At 38.2% G+C, this 10,646-nt stretch overlaps 1 long non-coding RNA gene across 5 annotated transcripts in view; it reads right to left on the reverse strand.

Annotated features, from left to right (window-relative positions):
- The window catches only part of LOC123380075, a 355,918-nt gene extending 347,034 nt beyond the window's left edge, over positions 1-8,884 (reverse strand). For all 5 annotated transcript variants that reach the window (XR_006585323.1, XR_006585322.1, XR_006585328.1 and 2 more), the window contains exon 1: positions 8,437-8,884. This is a non-coding gene — a long non-coding RNA (uncharacterized LOC123380075). The remainder of the gene's footprint in view (positions 1-8,436) is intronic.
- Positions 8,885-10,646: the final 1,762 nt, after the last annotated feature.

Genomic DNA, 10,646 nt, shown 5'->3' on the forward strand with positions numbered 1-10,646 from the left:
CTAGAAATTAAAGCAATCACTTCAGAGAAAGACTGGAAGAGGGAGTAAGGGGGCATATTGGAATAAATTATTTAACTGTCTTTCCTATACTTTCCTAAAAGTGACTAATTTCTAATATAAAGTCATTCGCTCTTCTCCAGTGCCTACCTGATCTTAGAGTACTATAAGGGTGAAATGCTGATTGAGATCTCTTCCAAGTCAAATAGTGCACGCATTATAGCATATGTAGCACATTGTTAGGAAAAAAGTTACTACTTTCTCTAATGTTGAGCGGCCACAGATAGCTGGCATGTGTCCATATCCCAGCCGCGGGACCCTAGAGGGTACATCAGATTGTCAAGTTTTGAAGCTCAATGGGCTACTTTGAAGGTAGAGGAAGAGGTACCCAAATCAGGACCACTGGCTGGGGCAGAGTGGGAGAAGGAAGCTCTCAAGTACAGTAAGTAGTTATAAGAGTCTGTAATGTTTCAGGTCCCGACATTGAAAACTTCATGGAATCAAACTGGAATGTTATTAGAGGAGCCTACCACATAACAGAAAACACAATGAGAGTTGACTCCAATAGTAATAGGGGGAAAAAAATCCACATTTGTAGCCCATTGAGCTGAGACTGCTCAAAATGGTTACAGTAATATTCATTTTCTATAGATTATTATCAATAAAAAAATATGACAAAGTCTAAAAGAATTTTCTAGCCCATACCTTTGCATGTGCTCAGGAAGCTCCAGAAAGGTGAAAATCCTATCTATTCTACAATCCCACTTACAGGGAACTCTTCTTCCTAAAGCTACTCTAATGCTTCATAACTCTATTAGCGGGGAAATTTCCTCATGAAGTTGAAAATCTTTTATAAATGGCAAATGTCTATGTATATTCCTAAACATCATAACAATTTTAGGTTCCCCACCCTAAATGAGTAGGTCTTATTTTAGTCAACAACCTAACGTTCCTGGTCTTTCATGCTAACCTACACAAGCACAATGTAAAAACCAAAAATGTTTCAGGTGGTCTTTCCTTCTTAGCAAATCCCTTTCCTCCTGAGCATGCACTTTGTACCTATACCTTCAAAAGGTCAATGTGACTAAACAGGTCAATAAAACTCCAAATAATTTCTAGACTCGATGCAATGCAAAGCTAACACATCAGTTTATCAGAGATATTGATTACGTTGAGGTTTCCAAAGGGGATAGTATATCACAGTGCCATGTATAAAAAGACACTGGGACTATCCAGTTATGTGAGAATTAGGATCTTGAAGGGTTGATAGGACAAGTGGATACTGGTGAAGAATTCCTCTACCTTCTGGAATTTCATGGAAGAAACATCTGGCAAGAGGGTAACAGTTAACACTCTCAGGACTGAAGTGGGACAAAGTAAAAGGTATATAGGAAATTTGGGAGACAGTACCAAAGACATTGCTGTGGCAGATAAAATGTACAGAATGGAGACAGAATGGAGAAGCACGACTGTCACTGTTTACCTAAAAGATGTTTTCTGTCAATAACTGGTCAACATAAAGATGTGCTGTCACCATTGCATAAAAATAGAGAACAACCAGCACCCAGAATTACTTTGTAGGGAGGGAAGAGGGAAGCCCTTGACCCAGAAGGATAAAATGTCGCAACTTTCAATTGCGTCCTAAGCCAAATATTCACAAAAAGATCTCTTGCCAAGAAAAAAAATACTTTCCTAATTTGTTTCTTTTGTTGCGTTTTGCTTTGAATTTTAAAAGTTCTTTTTTGTTTTGTTTTAAAGGGCAAACTCATAAATATTTACAGAGATCTTACTAAGCAGAAAAAGAGATTAGAAAATGTTTTTGAATGAAGGCAACATGTTTCATGTAAATTGAATTATACAATCAATTTTATATTAAGAAAGAACTTATAATCACAAAATATAATCTACTTTATGAGACATCTTAAATGATATGAGAAGTTAAGATAAATCCAAAGTGTTTTGTATTTGTTATGGTTCAAGTTAAATTTAATGAACACGTTGGCACCTAAAACAGTAAGCAAAAGCTATATACTATTAAATGTCACTAAATACAAATATTAATACTTAATAAGTCTTTGTTTCAAGATTTTAATTTAAAAATATCACACATACTGCTAACCATTTAAAATTCTGTTTGTTACATGGGACATCTGGGTAGCTCAGTTGGTTGAGTGTCTGACTCTTGATTTTGGCTCATGGTTCAGGAGACTGAGCCCCATTTCAGGCTCTGAGCTGACAGTGTGGTGCCTGTTTGGGATGCTCTCTCCCTCTCTCTCTGCTCCTCCCCTGCTCATGCACGCATGCTCTCAAAATAAACAAACACTGAAATAAATAAAAAATAAAAATAAAGTACCATTTATTACAGGGTCTTATAAAACCTGATTTTATATTTTCCTCTGTGCCCAAGATTAGAGTAAAAATTTCTCAGTTACCACTTCATAAATACATAAAGTTGAAGCATACTTGTGATTTACTGGACAGTGATAATGGGTGCAAAAACCTTATTTGTGTTTTCTTGAAAAACAAGCTGGTTGCTAAAAAACAAACAAACAAACAAACTTTCACTTTAATCACTAAAAGCCTCCTTGCAACAGCACCACCACAGAGACATTTCAATTAGTTGTTTCAAAAAAATAAAAATAAAATTTTTGTTTTAGATAGTCTTGTTCATTGTGAGGTACTTAATGGGGAAAACAGTTTTTAAAACAGGATTCTTTGAGGGTGGTTTACACTTAAAAGTTTCATCCTCAAATTATAGAAGTATTTAAATAAATACAGGTTAAATTCCATTTGTTCCATTCTCTTACATATTTTATCAGTTCCTTTAGAGTCTTAGTAACCCCAAATAAAATTATCACATGTATAATTAAGGGAGCCCTCGGCCACTAAGGGTGAAAAGCTAGAAGTTTTGTGATTCATCCAGGTTCAGCTATAAACTGGGCATCTGAAATACTCTTACCACCCATGTAAAGTTTTAGACATGCCCTCAAAGAAGATCTACATCTCCTTGGTTTTTGGTTTACTGACAAGCTAACAATTCATGAAGTGCCTCACAGATCCTAACAAGAAAAGCAAAACAGAGAAAGTACTAACAAAAAGAAGTTTCCACTACCCTGCCGAAAATACTGCATTTCCTTTTCACAAAACAATTAAGAAAATTAACACAAGTCAGCTGTGTCTATAGGCCAGCGGTGTCTGGAAAGGAGTCAGCTATGTTTTGTCTTTAAGTTGCAGAAAAATATGGAGAAAGAAACTGATCATTAATAATCCATTCATTGATCAAATATTAATCAAGGGCTCTTTAGAAAATAAAAGTTATCATGACATACATCATCCTTCTGAAAAGATGGCTGCAATGCTAAATGCTTACTCACTTTCCTTTGTATCCTAGGAGATTATGTTTTCTCACAAAACCTCAACTGATTTAAGAAATCCAGCATTAAGGTAATTGTTAGGATACGAGGAGGAGCACAACAGTTTCCTTTGATAAATAAAAAACTCCAGTGATGGGGGTGCCTGGGTGGCTCAGTCGGTTGAGTGTCCGACTTCGGCTCAGGTCATGATCTCACGGTTCTTGAGTTCGAGCCCTGCGTCGGGCTCTGTGCTGACAGCATAGAGCCTGGAGCCTGCTTAGAATTCTGTGTCTCCCTCTCTCTCTGCTCCTCCCCCACTCATGCTCTCTCTCTCTCTCCTTCAAAAATAAAAAAAATAAAATAAAAAATAAACTCTGGTAACAATGAAAACTGAATTCCCCAAAACCCCTCATAGCTTTTCCCCTTTCTCTAAAGTCTAGAATTCCATAATTTAGATCACTCTCTTAAGTGTGGGAAAAGTAAAGCATGTTTTATGTATCTAAGGGTCAATACTTATGGAATAGGTGATTAAAATACATTTTCAATGCATCATATTAACAATTGTGTGAAGGTTAGAGTTGAGGCAAAAATTAGAATTTATACAGCTTTGATTTTTACACAAATTCTAAATAGGTCAAATAGAGGCTTTTTTTAAACATAAGTTAAATGTGTGTTTCTCTAGCAAGCCATCACTAGTTAATAACTTCCATCATAGACTTAAAATTATATTGAGTATTTAAAAACCACATTTGCAACAGAAGTTGTTGAATAGGAATTAGAAAAAAAAAATAAAATATAATGAGAGTTCTAAAACACAGTGTGGTTATTTGGATAAACAGAAACTAGGGAATTATGATTATTAATCTTAATTTTCCTATAAATCCTTTGACACAGAACCTTAATCTGTTCTATTTTCCTTAGCTATGAGACAAGTAGATTATATATATATATATATATATATATATATATATATAATCACCTTTTGTAGTAGGGTTGTATGAAATATAACCAATTTTGTGTCCAATCATTTTTAAGTTTTATTTATTTTGAGACAGACTGAGAGAGTATGATGAGGGAGGGGCAGGGAGAGACAGGAGGAGGGAGAGAGAGAATCCCAAGCAGGCTCCACACTTTCAGTGCAGAGCCTGATGCAGGGCTCGATCCTACAAACCGTGAGATCATGACCTGAGCCGAAATCAAGAGTCAGATGCTTAACCAACTGAGCCACCCAGGCGCCCCTCCAATCATTTTCAAAGCAATTTAAAAGTGGGAAAATAACTGTTTTGACATGAATGTTGATTGAAAACAATCAAAAGGATATACTAGGTAGACTGACATAACCCAATGTTGTAATAAATACCCTCTGGATAAGAAGTTCTAAATGCAGGTTCAAAGGTAGAAATTATCTCACATGCACAGCATTGCTCTATCCAGTTGCCTTAATATTCTCAATTTCCATTTCAAAATTCCTGTCCATATTTATAATTCTCAGCTTGGTATCAAATTCTGCCCTTGGCTATAAAGTCATTATTTTTATTGTCTTGGAAAACATCCACGTGCTAAGAGAAAAACAAATGTTATAACTCATACTTATTTTCATTCTTCTAAGCACTGCCCAAATTCAGAATTGCTCCCTATTGCCTCGTGCAGCACTTTTCCATCGACAAGTATGTCGTCAATTCAAAGGTTCTGCAATCATCATTTTTAATAAAACAAATCCAAAAATCAAAATGCGAAATTTCTTTTAAATGCTTTCTTTCCCCCGAAAGGTTACAACTGCTTTAAAACTATGTGTAAAAAAAAAAAAAAAAAAAATTAAAAATGCAAACCTTAACGTTCTATTAAAGAAATTGTATCTGAAATATTAATTAGCATTTAATAAGCTATCTTCATTAAAAGGGGTGGGGAAGCCAGGGAGGCAAAGTGTCTGCTGAAAGAATGACCTGGGAGACGCTCCCCAGCAGGCTCCTAGATAGAGTGAGAGGCAATTCCCATTTTCCTACACTCCCCTGAGAGGTCCCTGGTGAGCTACCATGGAATATGATCAAAACCCCACAATCGTTACCTAGCAACTGTAATTTCTCTCTGCAAAACCAGACAGTAGAGGAAAAGAAGAAAGAACAGCATACAATCTAGAGAATTACTCTAGTTTTTAAGGAAGGGAGAAACAAAGCTAAGTAAAAAAAGCATCAGTTAAACATCCAGTTGGGGAGGAGGGGGGGGTCTTCGGAAGTTATGAATAAACCTAAGAATCTTGACTTATTAAGTCCTAAAGTTGGGGGAGAAAGACAATTTTAGTTCAGGTATGAAATTTAAGTAGGAAATGAAAGTTTAGTGTAGGCAGTGTAGGTAGAAAGTATCCAGTTATATCTAAACTTGAACAATTCTTTAAATATTGCTAGGTTATGCTAATACTCATCAATAAGTATGCTTTTCTATTACAAAATTGTTTTACTGTCATTATAATTAGCAGAATTAATGGAATTAGAGTTTCTTAAATCCAAGATGAAAGTGTCCCATAGAAAACTAGACCACCACCACATCCTGCTGGAGACATGGAGATGTGCCACACAGACTCCCTTTCAAGAAGGAACTCTTTATCCAGTGCCAAAGAGTGCAGCTAATTGCCAGCCTAGGGGGTGTCAACTCCTTCATGTCTGCCTCGGTTTTTGCACCCAGGTCATGCCTTTCTCAAGGTGCCATCAGCCAATGATTGAGCAAGACCATGGTAAAGAGCCCAGCCACATAATACGCAACGCAAGACTGCTCCAAAACCAGCAATCTTTGCTTCAGGTTTCTCACTGGGCTGAGAGACTATTCAGATCTGCATTACAATCCTGCTTCCCACTCACTGCCTGATCCTGTTTTCTCCCTTTTCCTTTCATAGTGTTCAGCTCCAGTAAGCCTTTTGCATCCCAACTCAGGCTCACCATCTTTTCCTCAGAGAATCCACAGTGGACAATTCATGGCCTATGAAATCAGGCAGTAAAGTGAGGTATTGGGGCTGGATAACTTAATGTCTGGCTGGCAATAAAGAACCATTCCAGGTGGTGTGCAAGGCACAGGCAGTCCCTTTTCAATGCATGTTCCCAATGGGCCAACCTTGGTAAAGTGTACCTGTGCAAAGTGGCACTCCAGCCACTGTGACAGGATTCAGGGGTCTGAAAAGTGTAGAGGGCCAATGCAAACAAGGTCAATGGAAGTACCTGATAATGATTAAATTCAGCTGACCCCCATAAGGGGTTACGAGGAGCTGAAGACAGTAAACAACGGACATAAACATAACAAAGGCTGACAAAATGGAAAGGCCACAGGGCCTCTTTGGCAGTTTACAAAAAGGCCTTCATTCCCTTTTCCATGAAGTAGGAGGACAGGAAAAGCTAAGGAGCAAACTCCAGATTTAATAGGAACTTCGTCTCCCAGTTTCCAAAAAGACTGAATGCTCAGCTGAACTACGTTATGCCAAGCTTAGGACCCTGGTTGGGAAAACCTGAAGCCCAGACAGGTTCCCATGAAATGGGAACATCTGGATGGAAGCCTGTGAAGATAATTTCTCTAGACTACTCTTAAATTAAGAACCTGCGAAGGTGATCTAGACCTCCCTATTAAGATTTAGCACTTTTCCATGTAAAAATAATCTGCAGGACTCCCTGTTCTGCTAAGCAACGAGACCCTCCCCCCACCTCAGGATCTGCCCTCACCTCTTATGCCAGGTCACCAATAAATAGATTAGTTCGCAGCAATGATATATCCAAGGAAAGCTGGGCCTCAGAAACAGGGGCTACAGGCAAACAGACATGCAAGGATCAGCCAACATATATTAACAGGGATGGATAACACCTACTGACTTGATTTTGAGAATACTTAACTAAGGAGGCTGTACCATGGGCCTGGATTTATGGAGTATTAACTGATGTAGACAGTCTTAGGACACAGAATTAATGCTCTGGAGAGGGCCCTAGGAGATGGTATAAATTAGCCATTAGGTTGGCTCCTAGGAGCCTGGAGAAACTGACGACTCATGCCGAGCGAGGCTGAACTGCCTGAATTACCACAGCAGATGGTATAGCAAAGGAATAAAAGGCTTATGGAGACAGGCACACCGGCACAGCTATATTATGTAAGGCCTGACAACCCACCTAAGGATTCTATGCCATGAGAAGACCCAGAGAGCACACCATTCATCAAAGCTATCAGGAACGTGCTGATGAGAGAAGCACCATCATTATTAAGAAGTTCATAGTGGCTCTCTTCTGCAGATCAGAGCTGATGATAGATGCCATAACAGAATTTGGCTCATCTATACCAATGAAGATGATGGGGCTCTAATGCAAGGGAGACTAGGTAAGGGTACTTAACCACAGAAGCCAGGGTTGCAATCAACATAACAAATGGCAAGGTCAAATGGCTACATTTATGAATTCTTTAACAAATGATATCAAAACAATTCAATATCCATATGCAAAATAAAGTATCTCAACCCTTTCCCCACACCATAACAAAGGCTAACTCAAAATGGGTCCAAGACTAGACGCAAAAGCTCAAATTAAAATTATAAAACTTCTAGAAGAAGGTCACAATCTTCTCAGGATGGCACCCACAATGACTGAACAAGACTCTGGTACAAGGGTCCAGCCATGCCTGTCCTATTGAGGCCTCTTCCAGTGGGCAATCCTTGCTCCCCAGCTCCCATGGGGCTGAGAGGGGCTGAGAGAGACTTCGTCAGATCTGCTTCATTCTGAGAGCTGTGGTTGCACAGCTTTTGCCCACTTTTGCCCCCTTTCATTTCACAGGCATTACTGATAAATCTTTTGCACTCCTAACTTCATCTCAGTATCTGCTTCCTATTTTCTTATTTTTAAAAAAACAAGTTTCTATCTTTCAAAAAGTACTGCAAATATTCTGCATGTAAAGAGCCTGGAAGTCACCACTCTGTCCTAACAACAAATAAGAGCTGAACAGACTGGGAAAAAAACAAAACAAAACAACTCTTCTTGGATCCATAAGAGAGGGGAAGACACAGAACAAACCAACTGCCCCCAAGACTGGAGAGACAAAGAGGCAAATACAGAGAGTCACAACTTACCAGAGCAGAACTCTACAAGCAGCAACCTCCATGGGAACCAGGGCCAGGGAAGGAAAATCCTAACTGTAACCAACAAATTGCTGGTGGCTCAGGATGGAAAACTCTGAACATTAAAAACTCCAGGGAGATCCTGTCATAGGGAGGCACCCACAGTATCGTGATATTTACCTCCAGGAGCTCAACCAAATCCCCACAGTAAAGACCAAAGAAAAATCCCCTTATGCCCCTAGCAGGGGAGGGGAAAAGGGACCATTTTGAAATACATGAGAGCACTCCGTTCTTAATAAGGCCGGCTCACAGGAGAAACTGGTTAACCAGAGCCCAGATTAACCACAACACGGGTATCATCAGAGCCCAACCAACCTGGGAGAAGGGAAATACCCAACTCCAGCATTCTCTACCTTTCTACATGGGAAAAGGGAAATGTCCAACCCCAGCCCACTCTTCCATCCTGTCTCACCTAAGGGAGGAGAAAAAAAAAAAAACCTGAGAAACACTTGTGAAGTTCACAGTCTAGAGGTATAGGATAAAAGACTAAGACCTAATCATAGGATTAGAGAATGCTTTCCTTCCCCCGCCCACACACTTCACCACTACATTATTAAAGGCCTATTTACAGTAGTTCCTTTTACCTGATACATCATGTCTGGCTGTAAGGAAAAAAATCACAAGGCATACCACAAGGCAAAAACAGAATTTGAAGAGAGAGAACAAGCATCAGAACCAGGCACAGCTTGTAATTACAGACTGGGAATTTAAAACAACTATCATTAATATGCTAAGGGCTCCAGTGGATAAAGTAGACAAGCATGCAAGAAAAAAATAGGCAATGTAAGCACAGAGATGGAAATTCTAACAACCAAAAAGAAATGCCAGAATTAAAAAACACTATGGCCGGGGCGCCTGGGTGGCGCAGTCGGTTAAGCGTCCGACTTCAGCCAGGTCACGATCTCGCGGTCCGGGAGTTCGAGCCCCGCATCGGGCTCTGGGCTGATGGCTCAGAGCCTGGAGCCTGTTTCTGATTCTGTGTCTCCCTCTCTCTCTGCCCCTCCCCCGTTCATGCTCTGTCTCTCTCTGTCCCAAAAAATAAATAAACGTTGAAAGAAAAAAAAAATTAAAAAAAAAAAAACAAAACACTATGGCCAAAATGAAGAACACCTTTCATGGGCTCATTAGTAGACTGGTCACAGCTGAGGAAAGAATCTCTGAGCTAGAAGATATATCAATAGAATCTTTGAAAAGTAAAAAGCAAAGACAACAGGACAAAAAAAAAAAAAACAAAAAACAAAAAACAAAAAAACAAAAAAAAAAAAACTAAAAAACACCAGAATAGAATACTCAAAGACTGTGGAATGACTACAAAATGTGTAACAAAGATGCAATGAGAATACCAGGAGGAGAAGACGAAAGGAATAGCAGAAATATTTGAAGCAATAGTGACTGAGAATTTCCCCCAAATTAATGTCAGAAATCAAACCACAAATCCAGGAAATTCAGAGAACATCAAGCAGGACAAATGCAAAACAAAAACAAAAACAAACCAAAAATCCCTATACCTAGACAAATCATTTTTATACCACAGAAAATCAAAGATAAAGAAAAATTCCTGAAAGAAGCCAGAGGAAAGAAACACTTTACCTATAGAGGAACAAAGGTAAGAATCACATCTGACTTCTTCGACCATGCAAGCAAAAACACAGTGAGATATTTAAGGATTAACAGAAAAAAAAAAAAGCCACTAACCTAGAATTCAGTACCCTGCAAAATTATCTTTCAGAAGTGAAGGAGAAATAAAGCCTTCCTCATACAAACAAAATTGAGGAAATTTGTTACCAGTAGACTTGACTCACAAGAAATATTAAAATTAGTTCTTTAGTAAGAATAAAGAAGTTATGTAGATCAAGTTCCACATAAAGGCAGAACATCAAAGGAAGAATAAGTCTAGGTAAATTAAAAAAATTTTTTTTCTTATTCTTAATTATCTAACAGATAACAGTTTCTTCAAAGTAATAACACTAACAATGTATTTGATTATGAATACTTATGTGTATATTTTATGTATGCTTATAAAGGAATGCTTATTTATATATGCTTACATGTAAGTGAAATGAATGACAACAATGATACAGGAATGACAGAGAGGAACTAGGATTTATTTATTTATTTATTTATTTATTTATTTATTTATTTATTTATTTATTAGATTTTTT

Source organism: Felis catus, chromosome A1 (genome assembly GCF_018350175.1).
Source record: "Felis catus isolate Fca126 chromosome A1, F.catus_Fca126_mat1.0, whole genome shotgun sequence".
Taxonomy (NCBI): Eukaryota; Metazoa; Chordata; class Mammalia; order Carnivora; family Felidae; genus Felis; species Felis catus.